This window comes from Taudactylus pleione, unplaced genomic scaffold, assembly GCF_031769625.1.
Source record: "Taudactylus pleione unplaced genomic scaffold, aTauple2 ptg000523l, whole genome shotgun sequence".
Taxonomy (NCBI): domain Eukaryota; kingdom Metazoa; phylum Chordata; class Amphibia; order Anura; family Myobatrachidae; genus Taudactylus; species Taudactylus pleione.
The window spans coordinates 320,887-337,870 of NW_028284925.1; positions in this window are offsets into that span (position 1 = coordinate 320,887).

Sequence of the window (16,984 nt, forward strand, 5' to 3'; positions counted from 1 at the left end):
GACCCGTCCATTAGGTACAAAATGCTCTGCTCCTGGACTTCCTTCTTAATTGCTGATTGCAGCCACCTGTGGTGACACCTGTCTCATGAAATAACGAGCTCAGCACAGGTGGCTGCAATCATTAATTAGGTGGGAAGTCCAGGAGCAGAGCACTCTGTACATAATGGAAGGGGTCATGTTGGAGGGTAGGTTACTGTACACTTTCTCACCTGTGACCTGTTTAGTCAGGCCACGCCCTCATTTACAGTACACAACTCACCTTACAGTGCATCCTAGTCAGGCCACGCCCTCATTTACAGTACACCAACTCACCTTACAGTGCAGACTAGTCAGGCCACGCCCTCATTTACAGTACACCAACGCACCTTACAGTGCATCCTAGTCAGGCCACGCCCTCATTTACAGTACACCAACGCACCTTACAGTGCATCCTAGTCAGGCCACGCCCTCATTTACAGTACACCAACTCACCTTACAGTGCAGACTAGTCAGGCCACGCCCTCATTTACAGTACACCGACTCACCTTACAGTGCATCCTAGTCAGGCCACGCCCTCATTTACAGTACACCGACTCACCTTACAGTGCAGACTAGTCAGGCCACGCCCTCATTTACAGTACACCGACGCACCTTACAGTGCATCCTAGTCAGGCCACGCCCTCATTTACAGTACACCGACGCACCTTACAGTGCATCCTAGTCAGGCCACGCCCTCATTTACAGTACACTGACTCACCTTACAGTGCATCCTAGTCAGGCCACGCCCTCATTTACAGTACACCAACTCACCTTACAGTGCAGACTAGTCAGGCCACGCCCTCATTTACAGTACACCAACTCACCTTTCAGTGCAGACTAGTCAGGCCACGCCCTCATTTACAGTACACCAACTCACCTTACAGTGCAGACTAGTCAGGCCACGCCCTCATTTACAGTACACCAACTCACCTTTCAGTGCAGATTAGTCAGGCCACGCCCTCATTTACAGTACACAACTCACCTTACAGTACAGACTAGTCAGGCCACGCCCTCATTTACAGTACACCAACTCACCTTACAGTGCATCCTAGTCAGGCCACGCCCTCATTTACAGTACACCAACTCACCTTACAGTGCAGCCTAGTCAGGCCACGCCCTCATTTACAGTACACAACTCACCTAACAGTACAGCCTAGTCAGGCCACGCCCTCATTTACAGTACACCAACTCACCTTACAGTGCAGACTAGTCAGGCCACGCCCTCATTTACTGTACACCAACTCACCTTACAGTGCAGACTAGTCAGGCCACGCCCTCATTTACAGTACACCAACTCACCTTACAGTACAGCCTAGTCAGGCCACGCCCTCATTTACAGTACACGACGCACCATACAGTGCAACCTAGTCAGGCCATGCCCTCATTTATAGTACACCAACTCACCTTACAGTGCATCCTAGTCAGGCCACGCCCTCATTTACAGTACACAACTCACCTTACAGTGCATCCTAGTCAGGCCACGCCCTCATTTACAGTACACCAACTCACCTTACAGTGCAGCCGAGTCAGGCCACGCCCTCATTTACAATACACCAACTCGCCTTACACTGCAGCCGAGTCAGGCCACGCCCTCATTTACAGTACACAACTCACCTTACAGTGCAGACTAGTCAGGCCATGCCCTCATTTACAGTACACCGACTCACCTTACAGTACAGACTAGTCAGGCCACGCCCTCATTTACAGTACACCGACTCACCTTACAGTGCAGACTAGTCAGGCCACGCCCTCATTTACTGTACACCAACTCACCTTACAGTGCAGACTAGTCAGGCCACGCCCTCATTTACAGTACACCAACTCACCTTTCAGTGCAGACTAGTCAGGCCACGCCCTCATTTACAGTACACCAACTCACCTTACAGTGCAGACTAGTCAGGCCACGCCCTCATTTACAGTACACCAACTCACCTTACAGTGCAGACTAGTCAGGCCACGCCCTCATTTACAGTACACCAACTCACCTTACAGTGCATCCTAGTCAGGCCACGCCCTCATTTACAGTACACCAACTCACCTTTCAGTGCAGACTAGTCAGGCCACGCCCTCATTTACAGTACACCAACTCACCTTACAGTGCAGACTAGTCAGGCCACGCCCTCATTTACAGTACACCAACTCACCTTACAGTGCATCCTAGTCAGGCCACGCCCTCATTTACAGTACACCAACGCACCTTACAGTGCAGACTAGTCAGGCCACGCCCTCATTTACAGTACACCAACGCACCTTACAGTGCATCCTAGTCAGGCCACGCCCTCATTTACAGTACACCAACGCACCTTACAGTGCATCCTAGTCAGGCCACGCCCTCATTTACAGTACACCAACGCACCTTACAGTGCATCCTAGTCAGGCCACGCCCTCATTTACAGTACACCAACTCACCTTACAGTGCAGACTAGTCAGGCCACGACCTCATTTACAGTACACCAACTCACCTTTCAGTGCAGACTAGTCAGGCCACGCCCTCATTTACAGTACACCAACTCACCTTACAGTGCATCCTAGTCAGGCCACGCCCTCATTTACAGTACACCGACTCACCTTACAGTGCAGACTAGTCAGGCCACGCCCTCATTTACAGTACACCGACGCACCTTACAGTGCATCCTAGTCAGGCCACGCCCTCATTTACAGTACACCGACGCACCTTACAGTGCATCCTAGTCAGGCCACGCCCTCATTTACAGTACACCGACTCACCTTACAGTGCATCCTAGTCAGGCCACGCCCTCATTTACAGTACACCAACTCACCTTACAGTGCAGACTAGTCAGGCCACGCCCTCATTTACAGTACACCAACTCACCTTTCAGTGCAGACTAGTCAGGCCACGCCCTCATTTACAGTACACCAACTCACCTTACAGTGCAGACTAGTCAGGCCACGCCCTCATTTACAGTACACCAACTCACCTTTCAGTGCAGATTAGTCAGGCCACGCCCTCATTTACAGTACACAACTCACCTTACAGTACAGACTAGTCAGGCCACGCCCTCATTTACAGTACACCAACTCACCTTACAGTGCATCCTAGTCAGGCCACGCCCTCATTTACAGTACACCAACTCACCTTACAGTGCAGCCTAGTCAGGCCACGCCCTCATTTACAGTACACAACTCACCTAACAGTACAGCCTAGTCAGGCCACGCCCTCATTTACAGTACACCAACTCACCTTACAGTGCATCCTAGTCAGGCCACGCCCTCATTTACTGTACACCAACTCACCTTACAGTGCAGACTAGTCAGGCCACGCCCTCATTTACAGTACACCAACTCACCTTACAGTACAGCCTAGTCAGGCCACGCCCTCATTTACAGTACACGACGCACCATACAGTGCAACCTAGTCAGGCCATGCCCTCATTTATAGTACACCAACTCACCTTACAGTGCATCCTAGTCAGGCCACGCCCTCATTTACAGTACACAACTCACCTTACAGTGCATCCTAGTCAGGCCACGCCCTCATTTACAGTACACAACTCACCTTACAGTGCAGCCGAGTCAGGCCACGCCCTCATTTACAATACACCAACTCGCCTTACACTGCAGCCGAGTCAGGCCACGCCCTCATTTACAGTACACAACTCACCTTACAGTGCAGACTAGTCAGGCCATGCCCTCATTTACAGTACACCGACTCACCTTACAGTACAGACTAGTCAGGCCACGCCCTCATTTACAGTACACCGACTCACCTTACAGTGCAGACTAGTCAGGCCACGCCCTCATTTACAGTACACAGACTCACCTTACAGTGCAGCCTAGTCAGTCCACGCCCTCATTTACAGTACACCAACTCACCTTACAGTGCAGACTAGTCAGGCCACGCCCTCATTTACAGTACACCAACTCACCTTACAGTGCAGCCTAGTCAGGCCACGCCCTCGTTTACAGTACACCGACTCACCATACAGTGCAGCCTAGTCAGGCCACGCCCTCATTTACAGTACACCGACTCACCATACAGTGCAGCCTAGTCAGGCCACGCCCTCATTTACAGTACACCGACTCACCTTACAGTACAACCTAGTCAGGCCACGCCCTCATTTACAGTACACCGACTCACCTTACAGTACAGACTAGTCAGGCCACGCCCTCATTTACAGTACACCAACTCACCTTACAGTGCAGCCTAGTCAGACCACGCCCTCATTTACAGTACACCAACGCACCTTACAGTGCATCCTAGTCAGGCCACGCCCTCATTTACAGTACACCAACTCACCTTACAGTGCATCCTAGTCAGGCCACGCCCTCATTTACAGTACACCAACTCACCTTACAGTGCAGACTAGTCAGGCCACGCCCTCATTTACAGTACACCAACTCACCTTACAGTGCAGACTAGTCAGGCCACGCCCTCATTTACAGTACACCAACTCACCTTTCAGTGCAGACTAGTCAGGCCACGCCCTCATTTACAGTACACCAACTCACCTTACAGTGCAGACTAGTCAGGCCACGCCCTCATTTACAGTACACCAACTCACCTTACAGTGCATCCTAGTCAGGCCACGCCCTCATTTACAGTACACCAACTCACCTTACAGTGCAGACTAGTCAGGCCACGCCTTCATTTACAGTACACCAACGCACCTTACAGTGCATCCTAGTCAGGCCACGCCCTCATTTACAGTACACCAACGCACCTTACAGTGCATCCTAGTCAGGCCACGCCCTCATTTACAGTACACAAACTCACCTTTCAGTGCAGACTAGTCAGGCCACGCCCTCATTTACAGTACACCAACTCACCTTACAGTGCATCCTAGTCAGGCCACGCCCTCATTTACAGTACACCAACTCACCTTACAGTACAGCCTAGTCAGGCCACGCCCTCATTTACAGTACACGACGCACCATACAGTGCAACCTAGTCAGGCCATGCCCTCATTTATAGTACACCAACTCACCTTACAGTGCATCCTAGTCAGGCCACGCCCTCATTTACAGTACACAACTCACCTTACAGTGCATCCTAGTCAGGCCACGCCCTCATTTACAGTACACCAACTCACCTTACAGTGCAGCCGAGTCAGGCCACGCCCTCATTTACAATACACCAACTCGCCTTACACTGCAGCCGAGTCAGGCCACGCCCTCATTTACAGTACACAACTCACCTTACAGTGCAGACTAGTCAGGCCATGCCCTCATTTACAGTACACCGACTCACCTTACAGTACAGACTAGTCAGGCCACGCCCTCATTTACAGTACACCGACTCACCTTACAGTGCAGACTAGTCAGGCCACGCCCTCATTTACAGTACACAGACTCACCTTACAGTGCAGCCTAGTCAGGCCACGCCCTCATTTACAGTACACCAACTCACCTTACAGTGCAGCCTAGTCAGGCCACGCCCTCGTTTACAGTACACCGACTCACCATACAGTGCAGCCTAGTCAGGCCACGCCCTCATTTACAGTACACCGACTCACCATACAGTGCAGCCTAGTCAGGCCACGCCCTCATTTACAGTACACCGACTCACCTTACAGTACAACCTAGTCAGGCCACGCCCTCATTTAAAGTACACCGACTCACCATACAGTACAGACTAGTCAGGCCACGCCCTCATTTACAGTACACCAACTCACCTTACAGTGCAGCCTAGACAGGCCACGCCCTCATTTACAGTACACCAACGCACCTTACAGTGCATCCTAGTCAGGCCACGCCCTCATTTACAGTACACCAACTCACCTTACAGTGCATCCTAGTCAGGCCACGCCCTCATTTACAGTACACCAACTCACCTTACAGTGCAGACTAGTCAGGCCACGCCCTCATTTACAGTACACCAACTCACCTTACAGTGCAGACTAGTCAGGCCACGCCCTCATTTACAGTACACCAACTCACCTTTCAGTGCAGACTAGTCAGGCCACGCCCTCATTTACAGTACACCAACTCACCTTACAGTGCAGACTAGTCAGGCCACGCCCTCATTTACAGTACACCAACTCACCTTACAGTGCATCCTAGTCTTGCCACGCCCTCATTTACAGTACACCAACTCACCTTACAGTGCAGACTAGTCAGGCCACGCCCTCATTTACAGTACACCAACGCACCTTACAGTGCATCCTAGTCAGGCCACGCCCTCATTTACAGTACACCAACGCACCTTACAGTGCATCCTAGTCAGGCCACGCCCTCATTTACAGTACACAAACTCACCTTTCAGTGCAGACTAGTCAGGCCACGCCCTCATTTACAGTACACCAACTCACCTTACAGTGCATCCTAGTCAGGCCACGCCCTCATTTACAGTACACCAACTCACCTTACAGTGCAGACTAGTCAGGCCACGCCCTCATTTACAGTACACCAACGCACCTTACAGTGCATCCTAGTCAGGCCACGCCCTCATTTACAGTACACCGACGCACCTTACAGTGCATCCTAGTCAGGCCACGCCCTCATTTACAGTACACCGACTCACCTTACAGTGCATCCTAGTCAGGCCATGCCCTCATTTACAGTACACCAACTCACCTTACAGTGCAGCCTAGTCAGGCCACGCCCTCATTTACAGTACACAACTCACCTAACAGTACAGCCTAGTCAGGCCACGCCCTCATTTACAGTACACCAACTCACCTTACAGTGCATCCTAGTCAGGCCACGCCCTCATTTACTGTACACCAACTCACCTTACAGTGCAGACTAGTCAGGCCACGCCCTCATTTACAGTACACCAACTCACCTTACAGTACAGCCTAGTCAGGCCACGCCCTCATTTACAGTACACGACGCACCATACAGTGCAACCTAGTCAGGCCATGCCCTCATTTATAGTACACCAACTCACCTTACAGTGCATCCTAGTCAGGCCACGCCCTCATTTACAGTACACAACTCACCTTACAGTGCATCCTAGTCAGGCCACGCCCTCATTTACAGTACACCAACTCACCTTACAGTGCAGCCGAGTCAGGCCACGCCCTCATTTACAATACACCAACTCGCCTTACAGTGCAGCCGAGTCAGGCCACGCCCTCATTTACAGTACACAACTTACCTTACAGTGCAGACTAGTCAGGCCATGCCCTCATTTACAGTACACCGACTCACCTTACAGTACAGACTAGTCAGGCCACGCCCTCATTTACAGTACACCGACTCACCTTACAGTGCAGACTAGTCAGGCCACGCCCTCATTTACAGTACACCGACTCACCTTACAGTGCAGCCTAGTCAGGCCACGCCCTCATTTACAGTACACCAACTCACCTTACAGTGCAGACTAGTCAGGCCACGCCCTCATTTACAGTACACCAACTCACTTTACAGTGCAGCCTAGTCAGGCCACGCCCTCGTTTACAGTACACCGACTCACCATACAGTGCAGCCTAGTCAGGCCACGCCCTCATTTACAGTACACCGACTCACCTTACAGTACAACCTAGTCAGGCCACGCCCTCATTTACAGTACACCGACTCACCTTACAGTACAGACTAGTCAGGCCACGCCCTCATTTACAGTACACCAACTCACCTTACAGTACACAGACTCACCATACAGTGCAGCCTAGTCAGGCCACACCCTCATTTACAGTACACCAACTCACCTTACAGTGCAGCCTAGTCAGGCCACGCCCTCATTTACAGTACACCAACTCACCTTACAGTGCAGACTAGTCAGGCCACGCCCTCATTTACAGTACACCAACTCACCTTACAGTGCAGCCTAGTCAGGTCACGCCCTCATTTACAGTACACCAACTCACCATACAATGCAGCCTAGTCAGGCCACGCCCTCATTTACAGTACACCAACTCACCTTACAGTACAACCTAGTCAGGCCACGCCTTCATTTACAGTACACCAACTCACCTTACAGTACAGCCTAGTCAGGGCACGCCCTCATTTACAATACACCAACTCACCTTACAGTACAGACTAGTCAGGCCACGCCCTCAATTCACAGTACACACTCACCATACAGTGCAGCCTAGTCAGGCCACACCCTCATTTACAGTACACCAACTCACCTTACAGTACACAGACTCACCATACAGTGCAGCCTAGTCAGGCCACACCCTCATTTACAGTACACCAACTCACCTTACAGTGCAGACTAGTCAGGCCACGCCCTCATTTACAGTACACCAACTCACCTTACAGTACAGACTAGTCACGCCACGCCCTCATTTACTGTACACTAACTCATCTTACTGTACAGACTAGTCAAGCCACACCTTAATTTACTGTACACTAACTCACCTTACTGTACAGACTAGTCAGGCAACGCCCTCATTTTCTGTACACCGACTCACCTTACTGTACAGACTAGTCAGGCAACGCCCTCATTTACTGTACACCGACTCACCTTACTGTACAGACTAGTCAGGCAACGCCCTCATTTACTGTACACCGACTCACCTTACTGTACAGACTAGTCAGGCAACGCCCTCATTTACTGTACACCGACTCACCTTACTGTACAGACTAGTCAGGAAGCACCCTCATTTACTGTACACTACCTCGCCTTACTGTACAGACTAGTCAAGCCAAGCCCTCATTTGCTGTAGAGACTAGTCAGGTAACACCATCATTTACAGTACACTAACTAACCCATACCTCACAACTTTTTTTTTACTTAGCTGAAGAGGGGCACATATACATATATATCTACTTTGGTTTACTGAATTTTATATATAGAAGAGTGGGAATCTGTATGTAATTGCGGCTATTAGGATGCCTCCTGCCACAATACCGACAGCAGCATCCCAATGGTTGGTATCCCGACAGGGGTCAGGTAAGTATACATACCCTCCCCCCCAACCCTCCCTTCTTGTAGTCTAATCCTAACCCTCCCTACCCCACAGCCTAGCCCTCCCCGTTAGTTCCTGAATCTAAATCCCCTTCCTTCATGCCTAAACCTAACCCTCCCCCGTAGTGCCTAAACCTAAAAGTGGTGCCTGACCCTAACCCTCCCCCCTAGGCGTGCCTAACCCTAACCTCCCCCCTCCAAAACCTAACGCTATCCCCGCTAACTGCCCTAACTCTAACCCTCCCTCCGGCAACCTGGACTTACCTCGTTCGGGCACGCGTCCTCCTGAATTCCGGCGTCGGGACTAAGATAGGCGTCTGTATTTTGACGCCTATCTTAACTACCTTGTCGGGATTTCAGTGTCGGCATAGAGACCTCTTGACTACATCCCGAACAGTGATTTATATATAATTTTTTGCTTTATAGCCCAATTCCAGATCCACTTATACTATTCACTAACACCCTTGTTACTGTGCAACCTATATATTTAGCACTACTCTCATAAAACGCTACCTACTGTACACCCTATTTACTGTACATCACTCATATAACACCGTAATTACTGTACACCCTATTTACTGTACACTATTCATGTTACATCCTAATTAATGTACACCCTATTTACTGTACACTATTCATGTTACATCCTAATTAATGTACACCATATTTACTGTACACCATTTCATGTAACACACTGATTACTGTACACCCTAATTAATGTACACCTTATTTACTGTACACTAGTCATGTAACACTGATTACTGTACACCCTAATGTACACCTTATTTACTGTACACTATTTATGTAACACTGATTACTGTAAACATTAATGTACACCTTATTTACTGTACACTATTCATGTAACACTTATTATTGTACACCCTAATGTACACCTAATGTACCCTAATGTACCCTAATGTACACCTTATTTACTGTAACACTGATTACTGTACACCCTAATTAATGTACACCTTATTTACTGTACACTATTCATGTAACACTGATTACTGTACACCCTAATGTACACCTTATTTACTGTACACTATTTATGTAACACTGATTACTGTAAACATTAATGTACACCTTATTTACTGTACACTATTCATGTAACACTTATTACTGTACACCCTAATGTACACCTTATTTACTGTACACTATTCATGTAACACTGATTACTGTACACCATTTCATGTAACACACTGATTACTGTACACCCTAATTAATGTACACCTTATTTACTGTACACTATTCATGTAACACTGATTACTGTGCACCATTCATGTAATACACTGATTACCGTACACCCTAATTAAGGTACACCATATTTAGTGTACACTATTCATGTAACACTGATTACTGTACACCATTCATGTAACACACTGATTACCGTACACCCTAATTAATGTACACCATATTTACTGTACACTATTCATGTAACACTGATTACTGTACACCATTCATGTAACACACTGATTCCCGTACACCCTAATTAGTGTACACTATTCATGTAACACTGATTACTGTACACCATTCATGTAACACACTGATTACCGTACACCCTAATTAGTGTACACTATTCATGTAACACTGATTACTGTACACCATTCATGTAATACACTGATTACCGTACACCCTAATTAAGGTACACCATATTTACTGTACACTATTCATGTAACTCTGATTACTGTACACCATTCATGTAACACACTGATTCCCGTACACCCTAATTAGTGTACACTATTCATGTAACACTGATTACTGTACACCATTCATGTAACACACTGATTACCGTACACCCTAATTAGTGTACACTATTCATGTAACACTGATTACTGTACACCATTCATGTAATACACTGATTACCGTACACCCTAATTAATGTACACCATATTTACTGTACACTATTCATGTAACACTGATTACTGTACACCATTCATGTAACACACTGATTCCCGTACACCCTAATTAGTGTACACTATTCATGTAACACTGATTACTGTACACCATTCATGTAACACACTGATTACCGTACACCCTAATTAGTGTACACTATTCATGTAACACTGATTACTGTACACCATTCATGTAATACACTGATTACCGTACACCCTAATTAATGTACACCATATTTACTGTACACTATTCATGTAACACTGATTGCTGTACACCATTCATGTAACACACTGATTACCGTACACCCTAATTAATGTACACCATATTTACTGTACACTATTCATGTAACACTGATTACTGTACACCATTCATGTAACACACTGATTACCGTACACCCTAATTAGTGTACACTATTCATGTAACACTGATTACTGTACACCATTCATGTAATACACTGATTACCGTACACCCTAATTAATGTACACCATATATACTGTACACCATTCATGTAACACTGATTACTGTACACCCTAATGTACACCATATTTACTGTACACTATTCATGTAACACTGATTACTGTACACCATTCATGTAACACACTGATTACCGTACACCCTAATTAGTGTACACTATTCATGTAACACTGATTGCTGTACACCATTCATGTAACACTGATTACCGTACACCCTAATTAATGTACACCATGTTTACTGTACACTATTCATGTAACACTGATTACTGTACACCATTCATGTAACACTGATTACCGTACACCCTAATTAATGTACACCATGTTTACTGTACACTATTCATGTAACACTGATTACTGTACACCCTAATTAGTGTACACCATGTTTACTGTACACTATTCATGTAACACTGATTACTGTACACCATTCATGTAACACTGATTACCGTACACCCTAATTAATGTACACCATGTTTACTGTACACTATTCATGTAACACTGATTACTGTACACCCTAATTAGTGTACACCATATTTACTGTACACTATTCATGTAATACTGATTACTGTATACCCTGTTTACTGTATACTACTCACATAATACCCTAATTAGTGTACACCCTATTTAATATACACTTCTCATGCCGCACCCAAATTACTGTACACCCTATTCACTGTACACTACTCACATAACACCTTAACTAATGCACACCCTATTTACTGTATTCCAGTGGTTCCCAAACTGTGCGCTGGGGTGCCCTGAGGTGCCTTGGGACACTTGTAGGGGGCCTCAGGTTGGTGGTCCAGCACCAAATCAAATTATTTATAATCAATGTAATGTAAATATGTGCACAAACCTGGTCCTCACCACATAACAACCTAAGGATGACAAGTAATCAGAATTTACTTCACTTTACTACTTCACTACATTTTTTTCTGAAGTTCTCAATAACAAACGTTTGGCTTAGGGGTGCCGTGAAAACAATGCCGATACACTAGGGCGCCGTGATTCCAAAAAGTTTGGGAACCACTGCACTGTTTTCTATTCATGTAACACTCTAATAACTGTACACTGCTTATGTAACAACCTAATTACTTTAAATCCTATGGACTGTGCACTAATCCTGTAATACCCTAATTACTGAACACCCTATTTAATGTACACTATTCACATAACATCTATTTACTGTACACCATAACACCCTATTTAATGTAGGGATGTGCAGGCTCGGTTCTACTCGGTTCCGTTCGGTTCTTTTTACCGAATCTTATTGGCTATCCAAAACTCGTGACAGCTGAAACCCAATAAGATCCGGTAAAAAGAACCGAACGGAACCGAGTAGAACCGAGCCTGCACATCCCTAATTTAATGTACACTATTCACATAATATCTATTTACTGTACACCATAACACCCTATTTAATGTACACTTCACATAACACCTAGTTACTGTACACCATAACACCCTATTTAATGTACACTATTCACGTAACATCTATTTACTGTACACCTTATTTACTGTACAGCATAACACCCTATTTAATGTACACTTCACATAACACCTAGTTACTGTACACCATAACACCCTAAATAATGTACACTATTCACATAACACCTAGTTACTGTACACCTTATTTACTGTACAGCATAACACCCTATTTGATGTACACTATTCACATGACACCTAATTACTGTACACCATAACACCCTAACTAATGTACACTATTCATGTAACACCTAGTTACTGTACACCATAACACCCTAACTAATGTACACTATTCATGTAACACCTAGTTACTGTACACCATAACACCCTAAATAATGTACACCCTATTTAATGTACATTATTTACGTTACACCCTAATTACTGAACACCCTATTTATTGTGACCTATTAATTCAACACCTTAGTTTCTGTACTCCTTTACTGTACACTATTCACATAACCAGAGCTGTACATAGTGGTGCCGGGCCTCTGTACTGTAGGGGTGTGGCCTATTCAGGCAGGGCGTTGCCACGCCCCTACAAAAAAAATATAAAAAATTGCTAATTGTGGCGCCACCAAGTGGCACCGCGTGCCTCCAGGATAAAGTTGAATTGTTCTTCTCTAATTTAAATACCTCCCTACCTAATATCATCATCTCATTCTCTCCAACCATACCAATGCCACTTTCAGTCTGCAAAATTAATTTACAGATTTTTAATTACCATCATCTGCAAATGGATGTTCTGTATAATTTATCAGTAAACACAGAGTGATTTTCTGAGTGTTGGGACTTAGGACCTCATTCAGAGTCTCTCGCTGGCGCTGTGCGCTCGCAAGCGGCCCTATGGTTTGCGTACGCGCATGTGCGCGCTTCGTTCTGCGCGTGCGTGAACTACTCTGTGCGATCGCAGGCCACTCGCTCGCCCAGCAAAGACAGCCCAGTGTAATGAGTGACAGGAAAGGCTGTTTGTGGGTGGTAACAGGGGCAGGACACTAATAACGGGGGAGTGGAGGTGCGAACCCAGGCGTGCCTGAGTGTGTCAATGCCGTTTTAGAGGCGTGCATAATTAACACGCAGCGTCATAGTACACATTACATGCCTGTTTTTTAAACTGAAGTCCTCGCAGTGCTTGCAGCAAGGTAAGGCAACCACAAACGCTGCGATCGCTTCCGATTGTCCTCGATGTACCAATGTTTTAATACAGTTCCTGGAGATGACATGCGCTGCTGGGCAGCTCTGCCTGTGCGATTGGGCGTACGCTGGCCGCTCGCTAAGACATGGTAGGCGTGCTTATGCCGTGGCAAGCGATCGCTTCCCGTGGCGTCACTTTGACAAATTTGCATACGCTGGGTGCGAGCGATCGCATCTAGCGAGAGACTCTGAATGAGGTCCTCAGTGTTCAGCGCTGCAAATCCTTTTCTGTGCATGAGCGAGTGTTCAATGGAGGAAACCATAGATAGTAGTCGGAAGCATAGTATCTGACCATCAATGATTCCATCTAGAATTACCATCGATGGCAACCATCAATGGGGAGGGTACAAATGGCCATCCCTAAAGTGAAGTAGGTGAGACCTCACGGCGGAGTGCGTCGGGAAGAACTGTGACCCAGGGAGCCTGTTCTGGGCCTTCCGCTGGATGGATTTGGACGACATCACATCATTTGGATGAAAACTTCACAGAGTGGTAACATTGGATCCCAGAAGACATACTAGGCGGTAGTGCAGGGCCGCGACTCACGGTCATCTAATCCTGGAAATCCGCTCCACCTTCCGGCATGTGCCGAAGCTTAGTGAAGTAAAAAAAACGGCTGACGGATAGAGCTGCAGCAGCTCCTCCCATAAGCCTTTGCGGGGTCCGGGGCCATCAGTCACGACTGACAGCTCCGCCTTCAACTCCTCCGCGGCCCGCCTCCAGCCTCATGCAGTGTCACACCACACACAAGGCTCAAAACACAGGAGGCGGTGGCAGCCTGCAAAATATAAACTGGCCCACCAGAAAGATATATATACTTACAGTATATTAAGTAAAGTAAGTCTAATACTCACTGTATTATTTATGTGATAATATCTGCCACCTGCCTGAATTGTTATCATAGGCATCTGTTGGCTAGCTCCAGTGGAAAGAAGATTATATATATATATATATATATATATATATATATATATATAGAATATATATGTATAAATAGTGAATAAATTATATATATATACATATATATATATATAACGAATATATATACACATTTAAATATATTATACATTTAACAATGGCAGTTTAACTTCTGACAAAGCCTTCCTGAGAAGAGAGCATCCTACCCAGTCACCAGACCCCGCCCCTCAGCAGGCCCCACCCCCATTAGGGCTGCTTTCAGAAATTTCCCGGCCTGGTTTTTAGACCCAATCCGCCGCTAGGGTTGTGGTCCCGTCTGGACCTCTGGGCAGAGATTTGACCCGGGGAGCCTGCTCTGGGCCTTCCACTGGATGGATTTGCATGAAAACTTCACAGAGGGGCGGTAATTGGTCTGGGATGCCTAACATAATAATGTGAAGATTTAAAGCTGGGCAACGCTGGGTACGTCAGCTAGTGTACTATAAAGACAGTCCCCCCCTCACTTCCCTCGTTCTCACCTTCTAACCTCCAGCTTCTCTAATTGCAGTACAGGGTGTATGGGGGAGAGTTTGTGCTTCTATATGGTTATTCCTAGTAAAACATTTTCCTTGTAAAGTAATTATAAAACAGTGAAAATCCTTTGTGGTTTCTAAAGAAATTGCCATCAAATCTGTCTTACAGTTCTACAAATATATATATATATATACTAAGGGTGAGCGGGTTCGGATTTCTGAAATCCGAACCCCCCCGAGCCCCCCCCGATCCGAGGCCGATCCGAGTCAGGCTCGACTTTTCCCGCCTGACTCGGATCTGAAATCGAGGCAAAACGTCATCATCCCGCCTTCTGGGTCTCGCGGGTTTTGGATCCTATATAAGGTACCCGCGTCGGCGCCATTTTCTCACTCGGCTGTGGACAGTGAAGAGGGAGGGTGGGAGTTAGGGCTGGCTGGGCTGTGTAGTGTAGTGTAGTGTAGTGCAGTGCAGAGTAGTGTTGTGCTGTGCTGCGCTGTGCTGCTGTTGTCCACTACTTCAAAGTCCATAGGGACTGGCTGGACTGTGTTGTGCAGTCAGTTGTCCATAGGGGCTGTGTCCACTCCAAAGTCCTGTGCAGTGTCCCAGTCCTAAAGGGGTGCTGTAGTGTTGTCCAGGGGGTGCTCTGTCCGTCAGGGGTGCTTCCCCCAAGTGCTAAAAAAAAAATATTTTTTCTGTATTTGTGAATTGTGTGCGCAGTAGCCGCACGTGCATCAACAAAGTAGTGCCAAGCGTGCGCCTGTGTCATAAGTAAAGGGCTGGCTGGCTTGACCGTTAAAGGGTGCTGTAACCCCCAAAGTACACTCCAAACCAAATAAAAAAATATTTTCTGTGTTTGTGAATTGTGAGCGCAGTAGCCGCACGTGCATCAACAAAGGAGCAGTGCCAAGCGTCCGGCTGGCTCATTTCTTAGAGGGTGGTGTAACCCACAAAGTGCACTACTCTCCAGCAAAAATAAATAAATATTTTCTGTGTTTGTGTGCGCCTTAGCCGCACGTATATATCAAATCGATATAACATAAATGGAGGACCAAACTTTCTCCGATAAAAATAAAATAGAGAAAGATCAAGAACCACTTCCTCCTAGTGCTGAAGCTGCTGCCACTAGTCATGACATAGACGATAACATGCCATCCTCATCGTCTGCCAAGGCCGATGCCCAATGTCATAGTAGAAGCCACATACAATCCCAAATGACAAAGTTCAGGAAAATGACCTTAAAAAAAACATTTAAATCATCTGAAGAGAAACGTAAACTTGCCAATATGCCATTTATGACACGGAGTGGCAAGGAACGGCAAAGGTCTTTCCCTATGTTCGTGACTAGTGGTTCAGCTTCACATGACGATGGAAGCCCTCCTCCCACTAAAAAAATCAACGAGTTAAGCTGGCAAAAGCACAGCGAAGAACTGTGCGTTCTAAGAAGATATCACAAATCCCCAAGGAGAGTCCAAGTGTGGTGGCGGTTGCGATGCCTGACCTTCCCAGCACTGGACGGGAAGAGGTGGCTCTTTCCACCATTTGCACGCCCCCTGCAAGTGCTGAAAGGAGCACCCACAGTCCACTTGCTGATATGCAAATTGAAGATGTCACTGTTGAAGTACAACAGGATGAGGATACTGGTGTAGCTGGCGCTGAGGAGGAAGTTGGCGAGGAGGATTCT